This window comes from Marmota monax, unplaced genomic scaffold, assembly GCF_021218885.2.
Source record: "Marmota monax isolate L192 unplaced genomic scaffold, Marmota_monax_Labrador192_F-V1.1 WCK01_AAM20220418_F8-fsc00060, whole genome shotgun sequence".
NCBI lineage: Eukaryota > Metazoa > Chordata > Mammalia > Rodentia > Sciuridae > Marmota > Marmota monax.
The window spans coordinates 6,812,523-6,833,516 of NW_026692826.1; positions in this window are offsets into that span (position 1 = coordinate 6,812,523).

Here is a 20,994-nt window from a genome sequence, read left to right on the forward strand (position 1 = left end):
TCATGGAGGGGGCATCACTGGGCAGCCCACAAGCCCCCTGCAGTATTCCCTCCTGAAGGCAGGAAATGTCGGTGCGGAGGCACTCACAGAGGAGTGAGGGGAGAGCACATGGAGAAGCTGCCAAGCCACAGCCAGAAACGCTCCTCCAGAAAGCCTCTCACACTGGGAAGGGGCGTGTGCACTGAGCCTCCAAGACAGGGAGCAGGGCCGGGCGGAGAGCAATGGGGGCTGTGGAAGGGGCAGAGGGCCACCCAAAGCCTCAGCAGGACCCCACACCTGGCATCCTTCACCCTTGCCCCCTCCGTGTCCCACATGATGCTGTAACTACTCACAACTGGGTGTGTGATCATAGTGTTTGTTCAACAAGCAAAGCCTGGGTGTCACTAAGGTCCACATTCACTCTGAAGGTGCTGGCCACCACCCTCAGAGCTCGTAGGCAGTGCAGTGGGGCAGAGAGACCATTTCCCCCAACGCCTCAGCTTTACCATCAGCAGCCAAAGGACTCAGAGATGACTGCCAGGTTTGTAGGCAGGATCAAAAATATAGAAGGCAGGGCTGGGGACATCGCTCAGTAGGTAGAGTGCTTGCCTCGCATGCGCAAGGCCCTGGGTTCAATCCCCAACCCCACAAAAAAAAATAAAAAATAAAAAAAGATAGAAGAGAGACGAGAAGTGAGGAGGAAAAGTTTGAAAGTTGAATCTAGTATACCTAGAGTCATTCAGCTGGAGACATCCAAAGGCAGCTGAAAATAAGAACTCGGGGAAGCAGGCCAGGCAGGGGATGGCAGTGTAAATAGTGCTATGGGACGGTGGGGGACAGGATGGTGACAGTACAGTGTGGCTCAGTGCAGCATGGTGACAGTACCACAAAGTGACATTTCAGCATGGTTCAAGACAGCACAGTGGCAGTACAGTGTGGTGACAGTGAGCGCGGTGACATGGTGACAGTACAGCATGGAGATGGTGCAGCATCAGGACAGTGTACCAGCAAGAGCTGTGACAGGGAGCGTATTGGTTTCGTGCTCCCACCCGGGGATCAGACTGAACGGAGCTCAAATCCAAGCCCCCCCCCATGTGATTCTGTGCAGGCACCTGACCTCTTCCAGCCTCACTTTCTCCCTCTACAGAAGGTAGAAGACAGTAGAACGTGCCTCCAAGAGCTTCTGCATGGATGAAATAATAATGGGCACTGTTTCTGGGGCATTGTTTGTCATTTGTATGAATGAAGCTCAAATCAAACTCATTTTTAAACATTTGATATAGGAATCACATTGTCTCCCTCAGATTGGGACATTGCCCATTCAGAAGGTCATCACACTAACCGGCTCCTTTCCGTGTTGGCTGCCAGGGGACTGATTAAGTCTGCTATTCCATCCTGGTTACCAGGCTAGCATATGACACACGTAGTATTTAGCCTCCTCTACTTTCCATGTCATCTTGATTTTCAATTTTAATGTGTTATCTGAAATAGCACTTCATACCAAATTGCCTCAAATCCTTCTGTGGAAGCAAATGCAATAAAAATATAAATAAATAAAATTCATGTAGGAAAAATAACTCTGTGATCTGAGAGATACAGGTTGTCTCTGCAATGCCTATCTGAAATCACACAAACCAAACTGGTTCATTTTAAAGGTAGCACCCAGATACTCAGGACAAGCGACTTCCCCAGGCTGCCAGTGCCTCACCCCGGAGTCTCCTACCTCGTGTGTCTCAGCCCCCTCAGAGACCCTCTTCTCTGCCCCTATGTGCATTTTCCCTCAACCCTCTACCCTAGTCTCTTCTTGGTGACAGCATTCTATTCCGTGGCTCTATTTACCCAGTTAGGGTTCTCGAATCCAGACCACCAGGCTCCTTTCCTGAAGTCCAGACGCACATGTCCACCTGCACCCTTCACGTGTCCCTGGAGGGGATGACGATCACTGAGCGCCAGGACAGCTATATCTGAACCACTGATCGCCCCCTAGGATTTGGCCGAGCGTTCCCCAAAGGTCCACGTGTAAAGGTGTGGCCTCCAGAGTGGGGCTATTGAGGGGGCAGGTCTTGGGAGGGGGCACTTATGGGAAGTCCCTAGGTCACAGGGGAATGTCCTCAAAAGAGACTGTGGGACTCCACTTCTCTCCTCTTTCTGCTCCAGTTCAAGAGGAGCTCGGGGTCCTGCCGTGACCTGCCACCCTTACCAGAGGCCCACCTCAAACAGCCACCCAGTCTTGGATGTGAGCCTCCAAACTGCCAGCTGATAAACCTTTTCTTTTTATAAGTTAATCACCTGGGTATTTTGTTGTAGTAGCAAAAAGTAGGCTGACACATCACCTCACCACCACCCGACTCCCAGAGGTGCTCATCCCACAAGTCGACCACCTCTTATCGCTTCCACCCCCACGGCTCATTCCTAGCTGCTTGGTCTCTTCCTGGATGGCCACAATGGCTGCTTCTCCACACAGAGCTGTAATAATCTTGTTGGAACATAACCTGGCTTGTGGCATCCTCTGGTAGTGTTTTCCTCCCAAATAAAGTAACACCCCAACCCACAATGGTTTCCACCAGATTCAGAGTAGAAGTCATTCCTTCTGCTGGGATTTGCAAGGGCCATAAAAAGACTCTGACCAGCATCTAAATGCTTCCCTTACCACCCATCTCCTCCTTAGGTGACTCCCACCTGCTTCCCCTCTCCCTCCCTCTCTCTTCAGTGGGCTCCTCTCCACCTGGACATTTTCATTGTAATATTCTCCTGTGGGCTCACCTTTCTGTCTCCTCTGATCATTTGCATCTCAGCTCAAATATCATCCTCCAGGAGAGGCCTGATATACCTAGCCTAGTTCTCTCATTAGATCAGAAGCCAGCTGTCACAAGTTATGAAGGATTCATTTCTGTTTTCTGTAAAAATATCAGGATGTCTGTATGGCCTGGCCATTAGTTGATGTTGTAGCTGATTGGAATGCCTGCCCGTGCCCTGAACTCACCCATGTCCGGTTTTCCCTGACCATATAACAACCCTTTCCTAAACCTTAGTGACGCCTCATAAATTCTGGCCTTCCCTGGCCAGATAACGACCCTCTCTGAGTCTCTAAGATCTCCATAAATTCTGATGCCGGGGCCAGCAAAAATGTAAACTTGTGTTAGGCTCCTCAGAGTGTTGTTATCTGTAACCCCCCCTTTGTGTAATTTTTTTTTTGGGGGGGGGCTATAAAACTGGGCCTAAAAGAAGCCTCGCCGCTGTCCTTGGCTCCCACGATTTTGATGGGCAAGGCAGCCCGGCAGGTCGAAATAATAAGCTTGCTTTAATTTGATTTTAATTGGAGTCAGTGGTCTTTTCTTGCGTCGAGGTCTAACAAGGCCCTCCCCCAGGCACTGTCCAGTGCACTACTCGACATCCCAGCAGCCGGGCATCCTAATTCATGCTGAGGAAGGAGGAATTCTCTGACCACTAGGACCACATTACCCCTGGGCTAACATAGCAGGTGCTGTGCTGCCTCCTAGGACGCTGATCCATGGGACTGCCCTGGGATGCAGGGTTGGGGCTAATGGAGGTGACAAGAAGTGGGACTGGGGTGGCAGCCATTCCAGCCTCAGCACTGGGGGCGCCTGCCAGGGTATCCTCAGTGCACTGCATCTACAGCAGCACCTGGCTGCGCCTTGCCTCTCCTTGTTCCTGAGCCTGTCTTCCAGATGATTCCGTAAGCTCCTTGACCTTCTTCCTAAATTCCTTCTCTGTGTAAGTTAGTCAGAGTTCCGATCAGTGTGTTTCTTATCAAGAACTCAGGTTCACACTTACCCCTTTCTGGGTGTCTTGTTTGTGCACTTGTTTATATGCTCACTGTCCTCCTGATCCAACAGGTCAACTTCTTGGGGACAGAAAATGTCTTCGTCGCTGTGTGATTCCAGTCAACAGTAGTTTCTCAATGAACAGCAATTGACCCATTGGTTCAAATGAATCTGAGATCCCCACAAACAGAAATGTCCTGTATTTCATGTGCTCCCTGACAGCCCCAAAGATATCCTTGCAGATTTTTTTAAAAGACAACAATTTTTACCTAAATTCTGCAGAAAGACAAAAATCTTTTGAAAGGATTTTTAGATGGTAAAGAAACTGACACCTGGCCCAAAAGCTCTCTGATTCATCAGTTTGTCTCTGACTCATCAGTTTGAATTCAGGCCAGAAGTGTCTAAAGTGAACTCTAAATCTGGTAGCTGGAAGTTACCTAACATCTCACAAGCACAAGCCACTGACAGTCAAGTCCTTGCATTACGCCCAGCAAGCCTTCGGGGCCGAAGCCCTGTTGCTAAGGCCATTTTTGGAACAAATATCTACCAAGTTCCACTGTAATAATGTTCCCGTGGAATCTTACTCCCAAGTGCCATCACACAACCAGCGGCACCTGCTTCCTTCCCAGGGAGGAAGATCAGGACGAGAACCGAGGAGTCTCTCCTAGCTGTCCAGCCAACACAGGGCACTGTTTTAGTCAGCTTTTTCATTGCTGTGACCAAAAGACCTACAAGAACAATGTAAAGGAGGAAAAGTTTATTTTCACAGGTCTCAGTCCACACCCGGCTGGCTCCATAGTTCTGGGTCCAAGGTGAGGCAGGACATCACAGGGGCAGGGCTGGCCGAGGAAGGCAGCTCAGAACGAGGCAACCAGGAAGCAGAGAGAGCTCTGCTAATGAGCCCAAAACATGAATCACAAAAGCACACCCCAGGGACCTGCCCGCTCCACCACATCCTCCCACCCTATGGTTACCACCCAGTTACTCCATAGCAGTAGACAATCCCCGGATTAGGTCAGGACTCTCATAATCCATCATCCCAACTCCGAGCTTTCTTGCATTGAGCTTTGGGGAACTCCTCATATCTACCCCATAACAGGCACCCAGCACATTAAGACAGGAGCCCCTCCCCAGCTCTCCCATCCTGTTCACGTCAGTGCTGACCTGAGACCAGCATGTTGGGACTGCACCCTTTCCTAAGGAAGCTTCGATGAGGTGAAACAGAACACACTGCCCTGAACAGACTGAGAAATCAGAATGACAGACACGAACTGTCCAAGGCTGTCGGATCTAGAACATCGCCCAGGTCTTTCACCACAACTACAAAGAGCACATCCGCCTAGCACAGGGCCAGACGCGTGGCCAGCACTTATTAAGAGAGCCAAAGGGAGGGAGCGAAAGCAGCAGAGCTCACCCCTTCTCCCTACTGGGTTCTCGAGGTTCTCTCCTCCTGGTTCCTCTGAGGGAACACAGCGAATGCTATAAGCACCTTTTCCTGGAAGTGCATATCTGAAAACATCTGTGAATACTTCACACAACCTGGGTGTCGTCATCAAACTTCTGGAGCGAATCCCTGGAGTCCCAAGATCCTTAGGCCAATTTAAGACCCAGACTTAACTCACATTGGAAGAACCCCCAAAAGGAGGGTGGTGGGTGTGAAGCCGAGTTGCTGTATCCTGCTCACCAACTGGTCTGCGTCTGGAGAGACAGAAAACCCCGCGTGAGTTACACAGGCAGGCAGCATCCAGGGACCACCAAAGTCTGGGGTCCAAGGCTCGGGGAGCTGCTGGGGGAGGGAATCCCACCTGCACATGTGGCCTTGCACTGCGGCTGCCAGACCTCAGAAAGCGGCCCAGGTCTGTCTCCTGGGAGGACATGACTGGCTGGATAAGGCCCTGAAGGTGTCCCCACCTGCAGGGGCCTGGAGCAGAGCCCAGACTCTCTCCTCCTTGTCTCAGGAGTGGCATCCCCAGCACAATCTAGTCATTTTTGAGAACTGCAAATGAGAAAGGGGAAGAACCAAGTCACTCTGAGACCACTCAGAGAACTGTCCCACAGTAGGGAAGAGAAGCACAGTCTCCAGTCTGGGCATGGAGCAGTGGCCCAGGCGTCAGAGGACACTGAATCCTCTCCTTGGTCTTCCCATCACATCCACTGTGACCTGAGACAGGCCCGCTCACGTATCTGCACGTTGTCTTTCTTAAAAAATGGTAGTTGGAATGGGTGATTCTAGATTGCTTCCAGTTCCAAATCGAGTGAGGCTCTAGTCCTCGCTGAAACTTTCCCCTGTGAAATCATCATCGAGGTGACAAAGTTCTCTAGGAACAAAAAAGAAAAAAAAATGTCGCTAACGTCTCTTACCCTTTTAGGAAAAAAAAATAACATTTCCAAAAATAAGGTGCTCCCTTAAATAGTTATCTGCCTGTCTCAGCGCGTAGCTGGAATTGTCACTTGAGAATAAATGTAAAAGAGTCAATCAAGAAGCTGCATAAATGTCCCCAGCTCCTCCTCCCACCACCTCTGCAGAGCACTCATTATCAGGCACACAGAGGCCCTGCCATCTCTTTTTCCGTCTCTCTTCTTTCGTGGGACAATTATTGCAAAACCACCAATCGTGCCAGTTTGAATTAAGGGGTATCAGCAACTTTACAACAAATTCCGACCTAAAACTTGCCTTAGAAATCATTTAAGCTGAAACAGGAAGTGCAGCAGCTCATGGTGAGGGGCGGCTCAGCCACATTCTGTAAAGGTCTGATGACGTTTCTAGAAGCCAATGAAGTGGATTGACATGGGAACGGCTCCCTGTCCCAGGGGAGGGTGACCCAACGTCCTGCAAAAGGAAGGCTACAATCATGGAGATTTCCTTGCCACCAAAATGACCTCAGTGACGGTTCATGGCAGTGAGGACATTCCTGCTTCTCCAGTGGAGCTCTGTTTTTTAAAAACTCTTTCCACGTAGAATCTTTTGGATAAACTGAGAGCTGAGACTTGAACAGAGATTCCCTGCAAAATTCCCTTCCGCCATGCCCTTTACCTTCACCTGTAGGTGTTGAGACGAGGAGTCTCATGATTTCGTCTCAGGCTTCAAATCCGAGTTGGTGGCACTCCCTCTGTACCCCCTCTCCTCACCACAGAGCCTGTTAGTAATGGGAAACCTCTTGCCTTCCCTATCTTGTTTCCTAGAAAGGAGTCCCGTAGGCTACTTGCTCACAAAACATCATCCATTTCACAAAAGTTAGGGAGAAATAGTGGCAGAGCACCTGCCTGGCATGTGATTCAATCCCCAGCACTAGAAAATGAACAACAACAAAAAAACAACCTTAAAATTTGCTAAAAGTGTAAATCTCATGGTAAGTGTTCTAGCCATAACAAAATTAAAAATAAAATAGAAATAGATGAAGGCAAGCATATTTCACGAGGCGCAGTCATAGCTGGGCAGTTAGAGGCACACCCTCTCCCACCTGTCCTTCTCAGGCCTGTCTTTCCAGAGGAGACCATTGTCACACTCAGGACCAGGGTCAGATGCTCCTTGGTCAGGACAAAGCAGGCAGCACCAGCCTTCCATGAAGGACCCTCCCTCTCACCTGGTTCTCAGGGGCCGGTGCTGTGGGTCACTCTGGTCTAGCACATGGGCTCAGCACCATGATGGGAGCTGAGACCAAGAGGCCACCTGGACAGGAGGATACTGCTTCATTTTAGTGGAAGGAACCAGATGATGAAGATGAAGGAATGAGCTGGCATCAGCTAAGGAACAGTGAAAAGAAACCAAGGGGTCGATACAATGTCACGGGAGGGGAAGGAACGCACCCATCAGGCCTGGGTGCTCAGGCCCCAACACTGCAGACAAACTGAGCCAGCACAGGAGCTTTGGACAGGGAGTCTCACACAGATGTTCCTCCGTCCCCCACCTGCCCTCACAGAAACACAGCCTTGTAAAAAGGTGAGGCTGAGAAAGTGTGGCCTCGGACAAGGTCCCTACCCTCTTGGCAAAACAGTTGAGTAGACAGTCTCAGTTTATGCCACTGGTATAGGATCATGTCACTGCTGCTCCTCTGTACACACAAGGTCAGTCCCCAAAAGCTTATTTGCATAATGATTGTCAGTCTGTCGTAAGTCTGGACTGGTCATCACCCCGCCTCTCCTGGCAGCCTGCCTCATGATGTTGCCTCAGAGAGGACTTGACAATTAATTCACAGGAAGATGTTAACTGCTGGTGATAGCTAAGCAATTTGTCACTTAATGCAGATGCCCTAAGGCATAAGCCCACAGGCTCCTTGCACACAGTAGGTCAGGATTGCAGTGGCTGCCACTTCCTAGAGCTCCTCAAAACACCCCACAAAATCATGTGTCTCCTGCCAGCAATACAGAGGCTCCCTCTATGAATCTTTATCCCTGCTTACATAAAACTCTGGTTATGTTTACTTCCTCTTAACGGGAATTTAACCAAAACTGCCAACAGATTGGACTTATTCTTAAATGTGCAAGTCAGTCAGTCAGCAGGATTTATCGACCACCCATTCTCTGATGCAAACTCTATCAGGCACAGTTTTGGACAAGTGAATGGAACCCACCCAAGTCTCATCAAGACACACAGGGAGACTCCACCATGTCCCCAGGTTGTGTGAATGAGACACGTGTATGTACAACATAAAACATCCAAATACCTTATTTATCTTTCTTCGAAGAGCAATTAAAAGGAAAGAAAAATAATTAGAAAGCAGAGGCCTTGAGTCTAGAGGTGATTTATTCAGACTTCCTACTCTCCAAGGATAATAAAAGGTAGTAAATTCTGAACTAAGCCGAGTCAGCGGCAGGGAGTCTTTCACAATGTATTCTGTTCTAGTTCACAACAATTAAATCATGCAAAGTTTCATTTTAAAACACCTTGATTCTCAGGAGTGCATGTTTAAAGCGTTAATTTGCTCCTTCACTTAAAACAAAGAATTTAATTCCTTCATTTTTTTGCAATAGTTCTTAGATTTTTCTTCTTCCCCACAACATAGAGTTTCTTGCCTGGAACACAAACCACTGTGTTCATAAAGCAAATACATTTATTCTTTAACTATGTCAGATGAGAATATACATGGCTTTGCAGACTAGGAACTTTGCACACAAGGACTGTGTGTCCAAGAGTCACCTGCGTACACAAAGTGGAGGACTGATCATTTAATCAAGAGTGAACTAGAGAAGCCTGGTACGCCCTGCCTCCCCTCACTCCTCCCTTAATTCCACTATCTCTTCTGATTTCTCAGCATGCCTGCTGCGTTGACACCACCCTCATACATCAATGGAGGAGGCTATGTGAGGGACCAATAGGGATGTTGTTCCAAGTCTGTCCTGGGAGGGTCCAGGCACAGGATTGGCCCATGAGAAGTCCCTTTCCCAGCCCCGCCTGGAAGATTCTCTTCTCTTCCTGATGCCACCAACAGGAGAGCTCTTTGTAGGTATCACAGTTCCAAATGCAGGCTCTCCATACATATTAATGAAATTGAACCTGTTTCCATTTGATAAATATGAGAATAAAATGAATTCAGCTAAGGTCTTTGTGCTATAAATTAAAACAGCCTCCAAATGCATAGTCGATTCCGTGTGGGGGTGCACATTAGACACGTGGCATACTTGTACACGATGCTGTCTACACACGTGAGCTCTCCACTCTGACACACCCAAGCCATGAGCAAGTTACTGACCACCTTCTCCCAGCTCCCAAGACCCGCCTCCTTCAAAACTGTGAATCAGGAGCTGGGGTTGTGTGGCTCAGTGGTAGAGTGCTCACCTAGCGAGGTCCTGGGTTCAATCCTCAGCACCACATAAAAATAAACAATAAAATAAAGGCATTGCATCCAACTATAACTAAAAAATAACAAATATATTAAAAAAAAAAACTATGAATCAGTCATGGCCCCCATTTCAGGCTACTTACTTTAGCCCTGAATATGGCAATTTGAACCTCAAGATTCTGTCTCTTTACAAATGATCAGTTGTTTTCACTTGCTGGAATGATGCTAAAAGAGGGAATATACAAGTGGACACTGGACAGATCTGGTGGCAACAGGCCTCTGGCCCACAGTCTCAGCAACACACAGCCTAGAGGAGACTGGACTTCCCGGTGTGAAGTCAGCAAAAGAGCAAAAGCCCGCAGCTCCTCCCGTGTCCATGTGCCTGGGTGGGTTCCTACCTTCCTTCTGGTGTTTTCTCACTTGAGGAATGAAGCCTAAGTGAGTGGGTACAGTAGACCCTTTCCCCTCCAGTTGTTCACACCGAGGGAAGTGGTCGGCTCTCCCCTGCTGTCCCAACAAAGGCTTCATCCATCAGAACCTTGCTCCCCCCACCTTTTCTGTCCTAAGCACTCCCTGGGCTCCTCTTCAGCACTTAACCTTATCGGCAGACAGAGAGCAAGCTGAGAGTCTGGCTTACTGACCAAGGAAAGGTACTTAAAATCTATTCCCCTTGCACTAAATCTAAGAGCCTAAGGATGAGAGGAGACTTTTAGCACCAGTACCCACATGTGTTCATGCACAGGTCCCTGTGAACACATGCAAGTGCACCCCTTTGCGTAAACACCTGTTAACAGCAGTTACCTTCCAATGCATGGAAGAGCTGAGCAAATTGGACAGTCCTACCCCAGCCATGCTGTCACTGAGATCACCCACTATCACCCGGATCATTCCCTTTTTTCCTGAAGGAAGGGTCACCGTGGCACCCAGCTCCATGCTAGATACCTGTTGTTTTACAGAATGCCGGACCTTTTTGTAGAGAATTGCCCTTTTAAAACTCTTTAAAGATGAAATTCCATCCAGACTGCTGCTGGCTGCAGGGAATATTTACTGGGGTCAATGGAGTTTCATCCGGTGGAGGGGACTGTGTAGCTTGCACTCAGGAAGCCCCTCCTTCCACAGCACAGGCCGCAGTACAGCCTGCAGAATGGGAAAAGAGGAGCGGAGGCCAGACCCGGACGGCAGAGCTCTCCCCACCCCTCTGGCTAAGCAGTCTCGTTATCATCCTTAGTGAAGGGCACATACACACTTAGGGAAATTTTTATGGTGTTTTCTCACATGCTTAAAATAATATATAACAAAATAAACATATTCCTTATTTTAGAAATGATTCTAATCATTCTCCACCCCTCTTGTGTTCTTGTTTCACAGCCACAGTGCAACGAACCCTACCTGCAGGTGCCTGACAGAGGAGGCATCGACCCGGTGGTGACGGTAGCCTCCCCAGCCCCACAGGAAGAACAGCAGGCAAATGGTGAGGAGCACTCAGCAGGTCATCCTCCCAGGGTGCACTGCCCATTATAGCTGCAAAACGTGGCCCTATACTGGAGAATGTGGCGGGAAGTTTATGGACCATGTGATTTCCCTCATGTTGACTTAAACATTCTTATGTCCAAAAGCATATAATAAAGACAGCATGTCAGGTGGTAAATGCACAGTACAGGGGCTTCTCCATGGCATGTTGAGCAACTATCTATCTGAAATGGCTTAAGTGTAATCATTCTTAAAGGCAGGAAGGTGTATCAGATATTAACATCAGTCCCCACTTGATATAGATGAACAATTTTAAACAATATCCCACTTTTTAAATGCCCTACAAAAATGATTCTGCATGCTTTTTTTTATAAGCTTCTGTAGCATTTGACAACCCTTCCTGTCAGACATTCTACTTTGAATCTGCAAATGATTCCTAAGTTTTCAAAGGTCATGGATCCTGTCAGGAATCTTTTGAAAGTCGTGGACATCTCTTAATGTGTATACACATTTTGATTAACAAACACAAGAAGATATGTACAGCCTGATTGTAAAAATGAAGAATGATTGCTATGGATTCAGTTGTGTACCTCCGAACTCTCATGTTGAAGTTCTAACTCCCAGTACCTCAGAATGTCACCTTTCTTGGAAATGGGATCTTTGCAGAGACAATCCAATGTGAGTGGGGTTATTATGGTGGGCCCCAATCCAATGTGCCCAGTGTCCTTTCTAAGAAGGGATATTCATAAAAGAAAAATGATATGAGGAGACTGTTATCCACAGGCCAAAGAGACAGGCCTGAAACAGATTCCACCCCACAGCTCTCAGAAGGAACCCACCCAGCAGACCTCTGGCCTTCAGAGCCCTGAAGCAGTGAACGCTGTCATCAAGACACCTAGTTAAGGGACTTCACTGGGGCCGTCCTTGAAGACCAAAGCAGTAAGTTGGAGATTCTTCTGCTTGGTAGGTGCACCACTCTGTTGCTGGTGGGTCATTTCCAAAGCTCCACATGTTGGAAGATGTCACTGTCAGCACAGCAGTCAGTGCCTCCCGGTGTAACCGTGCAGGCTTCACTGCTCTCCTGGGACTGGGATTGCTGGGTCCAGGGACATGGGCCTTTTAGAGGCAAATTGTTTGGAAAGTGGTTATACCCATTGTATGCCCCCTGCCAGCGCATAAGGGATTCCCTTTACTCCTCAAATTTGCCAAAACTTGGTATCATGGGGAATTTTTCATTTTTACTAATCTGCCATGTGTCTACCCATCTCATTAGATGGGTAGATAAATAGATTTATTGATCAATTTCCATTTAATATTAACACCACCGTTGTCTTTTATTCACTAATTTTTTTAACATCTAAGCTTTTCTTTAAAACTTTTTTCAAAAATCAGGCTGTGTGATTTGATGTTAATATCTTAAATCCCAAAAGTCACAATTTAAGAGTTCTACATAAGAAAGCTCATTAGCAGCTTTGCCAACAGCATCGCCCCACACGTCCCAAATGTTTCTTCCCATGCAAGATTATAAGTTCAGAGTAGAAGCCACCATGGCAGATGCGGACCTGATGTGGAGGTTTTGTGGAAATCAAATATTATGCCAGCACATTTCTAGATTGATGATGAGAGTCTACGCATGTTTATGATCATAATTGGGGGTTGTGTTCCTAGAGGTTCTTCATGAACAGTGAAACTTCACAGAGCCATTATAAACCTCCTCTCCTCCTTGTGGAGATTGTTGTTGCTCTTTGGATATAGTCATCTCATAACCACCTCTTGAGGTAAGAAGAAAAATTGCTTTTAGATCCACAAGGGAGCTGAAACATGGATAGGATTTAATTTCCCACAGGTCAACCTGCAGGTCAGTGATCATATTTAAAATAGAAACTAAGTGCCCAAAGCCCCATTGCCACCCCATGTATCAGATGATACCAGTTCCCCCGGTAAGCATTAGCCTCCAAGTCAGTCTCAAAAGAAATAGAGCTATCACCCAATTCACATAGTCTTCTTGACATGAACCTAAACATGTAGAATTAGTATTTTAGAGCTAAAAGAAGCTTCAGAAATCACCCTAGTCTGATCTTCCTTATCTTAGATATTTCAAACAAAACAGAGAAACAGCGTTCCTAAAGCCACAGCTATTCAGCTGTGGAATCAAAATGAGAGGTTAGGTCTTCGGAGTGCCAAAACCAGGCTCCTTCACAGGACCACCTGTACAGAGCCACAGCATCCTGACCAGCCAGTGTTTCACAACCCTTATCTGTAAGAGAAAGCCTGATTCTCTGGACAGGTCTACACCGACCTAAGTAAATAGCACTTCAGGGAAGAGACTGAAGAATCTCTCTCTAGTGAAGAAATATTACATAGCAAATTTTGTTTTTCCATTTAAGCAAAGAAACTTGCTGAGTTTGGGTTATTGATACAATATCATAAATGAATGATGTGCAATACCACAAAGCTCAAAATGGCTGAAAAATATGAATAATGGATGCTATGCCAATTACACATCAAAGCTCTCAGATGTCAACATGAAGAAGGAAAATACATACTACCCTTGAGCAACCTCTTAGGAGGGCCTGCAGCTCCTCACCTCGTAGACCTTGTCTGCCTTAGTCGCCTGAGGTCTTTCTCTCTTAACACTTGGAACACCTGGGGCTCAGCAGGCCTAAGTAGTCGTCCATCTACACAGTCAATACAAGACTTGGATTTGAATTCTACTCCAATGCCCTGTTATATGCAATTACAATTTGTTATAGTGAGAACTTGGTACTTGTTTTGCATATTTATTTTTGGTGATGATAAAGCAAACATTCAATGTAAATAATTTGAAGGAGATAGAAATATACGTTAAGATCAAATATAAATCTACAACCAGGCCACACACAGAGAGGTGCTTCAGAAATTCTGATGGAAGCTGTTTTCGCGTCTCCAGAGATGGCCACTTGATTCCTTCCGCCCTGAAGTAGCTGCATGGGCCACCATGACCAGCACCACAGGGTTCTGTTCCAGCCTCCACCTAGCCTGAGAGATCCAGCAGCTTCTGCCTTTTCTCAGGGTAAGTCAGCTGCCACAGAGCTGTGCACCCCAGGTCACCTGCTGGTGGGAACACCTGCAGAGCTGCCCTAAGGACTGAAGCCCCAGAATCGCTAGGGACACCTTCTTAGGCCATCTGGCCTAGCCCCCAGCTGGGCACTGTCCTGTGAGGAACACAGCCAACAGACTGTACAGAGGACCCTCCCCAACCACCAAGGAGCCCAGTCAGACTATGCAATCATGAGAACTGATAAGTGGGTGTGTTACGTCACGATAGAGAGCACTTCACCCTCACAGACACCCTCTGTCTACACGAGTGAATGTTGTGTGCATGTTCAGTTGCCTGTTAGATTCTGCTCGATTCATTTAGAAGCATGTTTCATGCTCACTAAATATACACTTTCTTGTGTATCATGACGTGTGTGTGTGTGTGCGTGCGTGTGTGTGTGTTGCTGGAGATCAAACCCAGGGCCTCGCTCACACCAGGCAAGCACTCTGCCACTGAGCTGCATCCCCAGCCCTGAAGTGTGAATAGCCATGATGTATCTCTCCCCTGAGGTATGATTCCTGTATTGCTGGGTAGTTAGGCGGACTATTGCCCATGGCACCTTCAGGGAGCGCTCTCATGCATGTGTCTGTGCACAGGCATGCCACTACATTCTTTGACAATTCTGCAGAAATGAGTAGAGCATTAGATAGCAAAGCATTGGATATTTTTTATGATTCTGGCCAAATTACTCCCAACAAAAATTGTCCCAATCATACTCCCGCCAGCGGCCAGCCAGGAGTCCATCTCTTCACACACGATCTAACAACCCCAGGTATTTTTTTTATTACTCTTTTCAAGTTTGGCAGATGAAAACAGTTTCTCATGGTTGTTTTAATTTTCCTGTCATTAGTGAGGGTAAGACGCCCACATTCCTGCCTCACCCCCTCTACTGCCTCACCTGTACGATAATAGCAGACATAATATTGTCTGACAGCCAAGGTTAGATGGACAAGCTGCTTGATGGAAAGAATATTTTTAATATATGGATGACAGGAATAATTTTATAGTAGAGCCTAAAGAGTCACAATCAATTTTTCTGACAGAAGAATTTCACAATCCATTGATTTAAAATCCCATGGATGGATGGTGACATTTCTAGACCATTTGTACCTGCCACTCATATCTGTTACCTATGAGAAGAGGAAACTCTAAATCACTTCTTGAGCAAACCATTAATTGGGAAAATAAATCTCAACCTGATAAGACTTCTAAGACAATTATTTTATACTATAAACTCTAAGTAATAAAAGTTAATTCTCAAATTGCTCTTCCACACAAGCTATTTTCAATTACATAACACATGCCTAGCCCTCAAAAGAACTTACAGATGAAAAGATACTCTTCCCAATAAAGACAAGCAAACACCAAGTAGGCAGATGTCAAACAAAGAGAGGTCTGGGCAGGTGTCAAAAAAATTTAAATTTAAAATCCCAACACAATATTCCTTATTTTTATTCATTTTGAATATAATAAATTACAAGAAGTTAGAAAATGGTCTTAAATTCCGCTGAAGTGACTACTTAGGAGAATGTCACGTATGTCATGTTGGCATTAATTTACATTTTCTGAATGAGGACTAAGCAGAGAAACAGCTGACATTGCCAGCTAACCTCCCCTTCCTGTTTCTCTCCTGTCCCCTCTCTCCACACGCCCATTAAGCATCTCCCTGGGTCCCCCTTCCGCCCTCCTCTTTCAGCCACTCTTCATTACCCGTCTAGGACGTGCCGGGCATTGAGCAAAGCCCCTCCTAGACATCAGTCTTCACAGACGTTTAATAACCTCGGTAGCCTGAGGTGCGTGTTCTTAGCTCCCACTGACAAATGAGGACACTGAAAGTCACGGAGGTTGAGTAACTTGCCCAAGTCACCAGACATTCTCCCTGATGGCTCTGCAGACTGCAGACTCCATGCCCGGCTTGCTCTGATGGGTAGCAGGAAGCTCCTGAATCTGTGTCTTTAGTCCCAAATTCTCTCTGCTCCAGACTCAGCATCAAACCCTTCATAAGCTTCACCACTGGATGACCCATAGCCACCACCACCACTGCGACACAGCTGCAGTTCAGCCACTGTCCCTCCGCAGAACCACCACTCGCTTCCCAGGGCCTGGTCACTAGTCACCTTCAGTGCTGGGTGAGGAGTAGACCTGACTGTGGGTGCTACATGCTGTGTGGCAGCCCCAAGCCACGCCCAGAATGGGGAGGAGCACACAAGTCTGCGTGAACACAAACCCCACCATGCTTCCCATCCTGGTAAGGAGGGCAGAAAAGTCCATTGGAATGGACACCATGCCATTGTTGTAGGAAATGGCATAAAAGAATAGTCCAGGATATGAATTGAGGTAGATTGTGGTGGCTGGGGCAGCAGAGAAAGCAGGAAGTGAAATTTTATCCGAGGGATGGAGGAAAATTGATAACAGGTGGAAAAGCCCATGTGAGGATGCGGAGAAGACAGGGACATGGCCAGTTGGAAGTGCTGAGCAAAGCCAAGCCAGGAGAGGGCCTGGCAGAGTGGGGAGGTCATCAGAAGTCAAAGATGCCGTAGATTCCTTCTCCAAGATGTCACTCATTTCCTTCTCTCAACTTGAAATATGACAATACTTTGCCAACTCGTTTCTACCCTTCCCACGTCATCCCATCCTTCTTGAGTGCAGCCTCAACGTTGCTGGGTCCTTTTCCTCCTGCACCAATGCCTTCCTGCTCCTCCTCACCTGCAGGCTCCGGGTCAGTCCCGCTGTGCCAGTCCCACCGTGCCACTGCTCAGTGCTAGTCACAGATTAGTGATCACTCCAAGTGCCTCGTACTCACCCTTGGGGTTTCTATGTCACCAGAAGAAAGTCTGTGTGGGGCTTCCTCCCTGTACACTGAGGTCACTTTGTGGTGCAGGGCAGGGTGGGTTCAGTGAAGGTGGGAACTAAGATCTCCTTTCTCCAGAACACTCCAGACTGTATGAAGGATTCCCACCATCGTGTGAAGGTCCTCTTTCCACACAGAACCTGTGAGGGACTTCCATGCCTCTAACATAGAGTCTGTGAGGGGCTGCCACACAGACAGTCTAGGGGGGCTTCCATTCTTCCACCACACAGGGAGACTGTGAGGGGCTTCCATTCCTCAACCACACTGAGACCTTTGAAGGGGCTTCCATTCCTCTTTAACACAGGGGCTCCCGTGCCTCTATGATACAGAGTTCAGGAGAGGCTTCCATCCCTCTACCACAAAGAGAGTCTGAGGGGGCTTCCAGGCCTCCGTTACAAAGTCTTCCATTCTCCTACCAAATAGTGTGGAGCGTCCACTCCTCTTCGTGACAAAGCTTCCTTTCCCCAAGGTAACTCCCCATCATTCTGACGTGTATATTTCAGAATAAAATGCACCTCGAAATTTAAAAATCTACAGCCACAGAAATCTTCTCTTTGGACCTGGACTTGAAGGTGAAGAACCCAGCACACTTGGAGACTGACGATCAGACAGAGTGAAGATGTCCTCGTCCAGGCCCTGTGTTCTGGTCCCCACTGCATGCTGTAGTGGCTCTCTCCTGCAGTGAGCTGCCTCCGCTGACCTGCAATCCATAGGCAGGAGCTTACAGCTAGACTAGCCAACTGACCGCATGGAAATGACAGGCACATCCTCTACCATCTCAAAGAAATTGCTTCTAACAAAGAGTTTTTAGGTGGACAGTGTTGTTTCTCCATGCCCTGCCTAGGAGTGCATATTTTGTTACCCAGTGTGGAAACATCAGTGTCTGCTGTAGGGCTACAGGGCCTGCTGTCTAGCTGGATGGGTCATCTGTCAAGCTCTCCTGCCCCTGCAGCACTGTTGCTGTGCTCCACGTGCTCCTTGTGAGCATTCTCACTCCAGGTCCCAGCCTTCCTACAGGTCCAGCTTGCTAAAGCAGCACTGAGTTTGCAAAACACTGACCTCCTTTGATGCAGGTGCTTCACCTTCATACTGTTCCATGGTAGTTATTCTGAGATTTGTCAGTGTCCTTCCTTTTCTCTTCTCCCACAAGGACAGATCTCCCTTGTATCTGGTCTGGCACACATAGTGGCATGGATTTATGATCCTTGCCTATGGAATAGGGGCCATCTCCCTTGGAGGCTTCTTCTTTGGAGGCTGCTTTCCCAAATCCTGAGCATCACCAGGAACCACGAGGCCAGAACCACACTGTGCACTTAGGGCCAGCAGGTCACCAGGGTGGAGAACAGGTCTCGGTACCCAGACACCCTGCGGCTCATCCCTCATGAGATGAACACCCCACATGGTGCTGGAAGAGGCTCCTGAGAATGAGGAAATTTGGAAGGAAAAGCACAGTGTGGAAAGAACTGTTGGTCCTCAAAGGAAAAGACACTAAATAAAATCTTCTTGGGGACACAGGCACACGCGTACACACATGAAGATTCACCTGCCGTCAGGTTTTTGCACAAATGAAACCCTCGGTTTCCTAGTTGCTGTGTCACAGAACTCCACACTCCTTTCCTCAGGAGGATTCCATTCAGCGCCCCTTCCTGACTCCTGGACCATGTCTGCAGCTCAAGACAGTTGTCCTCAGACGTCCCCTGCAGCCCGTAAGGTGAGGCAACCTAAGGGATGGTAGATGGACTCGGTCCTTCAGGGGAGCTTCCTGTCTGTAGTTACCACTGTGTCCACGATCAGCCGGTCCTTGGTCAGCTCACACCTAATGACAGCAGGTCTCTTGCAGAGACAGCAAGTGTGAAGCTTAAAATAAGAGAAGAGTGGTTCCTAATTAGTGTGGGGCAGTCCGTACCCCTCATTTTGAGAGATCCCCACTGCCATGCGGAGTCCTGAAGGATCACCAGAGAGCTCTTCTTGCCCCAGTGTGCAGAGGCGGCTTCCCTTAGAGAAGGACTCAGCTTGGCTTACGTCCTTCCAGGGAACCCTCTGAGCAGAGGCTCTGGGATTATGCCCACTGTGTCACCTCATCCTGGCCCTCTGCAGGACTGGCTGCAGAGTAGACATTAACCTCAGAAAGATTTCATTGCTTGGTGGTTAATTATGCCTGCAGGGAGAAGAGGAAGAGGAATGTTCTATAGAACAGAAGCTGGACTTGGGAGTTGGATAACTGCAGTATCACAAGCTACCCCTGTCATCGTGTGACCTCCAATTATTTTGTGACCATGTGAATTTTTTACCATTAAGTTCATATATTTATTAAAAATTTTATTAAAACCGATTTTTTTAAAAATCATCTTTGGTTATAACGATTCATGGTACCTCTGCCTAATTTCTATTGAAAGAAAAAAATTATGATTGCTTTTATCTGTGTTGATAATAGTTTGAAATTGGAAAACTTTTTCTTTTTTCTCTTTTTTATTGAAAATTGGTGCATTATAGTTATACATAATGTGGAAGGAATACCTATTTTCCGTTGCTGCTTTGGTGCTAAGCTGGGTTAATGGCTGGGTCCTCTTCTGCGTTTCTCTTAAGCTCCGCAGCTGGGTTGACAATAAGGAGAACACAGCGTTCTAAAGCTACACAGTCATCCAAAAAGCAAGTTGTTACAAAATCTTCAAAAAGAAGAAGTGGACAGTTTTTGACTCCTCTGTAATTTCAAACAGATTGGGAAAAAAAGGAGGAAGCACATTTCAAAGGCATCAAATGTGTCAGAAATGGGACAAAACACTGAATCATCTGGATGGCAGATTCTGATGTAGTTTTTAATTGTTCTAATAACTCACTTTTATGGAGAGATCAAATTATCATCAAAGGAAATGGTATCCTGTTAATGTCTCATTAATAACAATTGTATTCTTCAGAAATTGATATATGAGACAGAATTTAATTGTTTGAAAGCTACAACTTCAACTGTATCATTTGGCTGGAAGTGTGCTGGTCACAAAATGTTCAAATTACTGCAATTCTGTTCCTTGTGTGAGTATGAAATTACACTGCTGACTATCCTTTAGTGACAAAAGCACATTTAATGGCCAAAAATTCTAGATAAGTCTGGTAGGGCTCTTTTTATTGGAAGTTTGTTGAATGCAGCTGTGATCTTTCTGAGTCAAGCTATGGTCATATGTTCTCATCTGGCTAGGACATTTCCGTCTCTGTTGTTTTTGTTGCAATATTGTCCAGTGGGCCTGACCGATGATTAATCCACATTGTTAGGATGACTAAGACTCCTTTCAGATGGTGGTTGAAAATCAACCCAAGGACAGCCTGGGAAGTGATTTGCCTACAGATTTGGGGGGGAAGGGAGATTAGGTGCTTGTTTCTTGCATCCTTCAGCAGTACTTAAACAGGATACAGTCAGTAACCTGTAGACCACTGTGGCTTCTGGAAAGCCTGGGGGTGGGGAGAAAAGTTACCATTGCTGTGTTCCCAGGGGTCACATAATGAACACTGTGGCAAAATCGGTCACTAACCAGGTAAGTGCAACCCCTGTTGAAAATGTACCCCAGGTATCTACTTAGCCCCACCCCCTTTTAAGTACTCCCAACATTCTTAACTAAGTGGCAGACCAGCCAGCAGTTTGCCAGGGCAGGTATGTGACCCAAGGTGGCCTCAAAGGATTTTCTCTATTAACCTAAGTAATGCATATGTTAGTGAGCTTGATTTGGCTACCCTGCAAAATGTACATATTTCAAACCAACTTGTTGTACAACATAAATATATACTTTCATTTGTTAATCAAAGAAATAATTTTAAATTTTTTTTCAGTTAAACTGGGAGAGTAAGTCAGGAGATCCACTGTACGGTAGTGATAGTTAATAGCAATGTTTTTTACATTCAAAAATTATTGAGATGCCTCCTCTTGCCTGAGTGTCTTCAAAGTAGGACATCAGCATCCCAGGTGTGTGTGTGTGTGTGTGTGTGTGTGTGTGTGTGGTGTCTACGTGTGATACATCCCATGGTCTTATTCTCTGGAGAACTCTAATACTGACACAATGA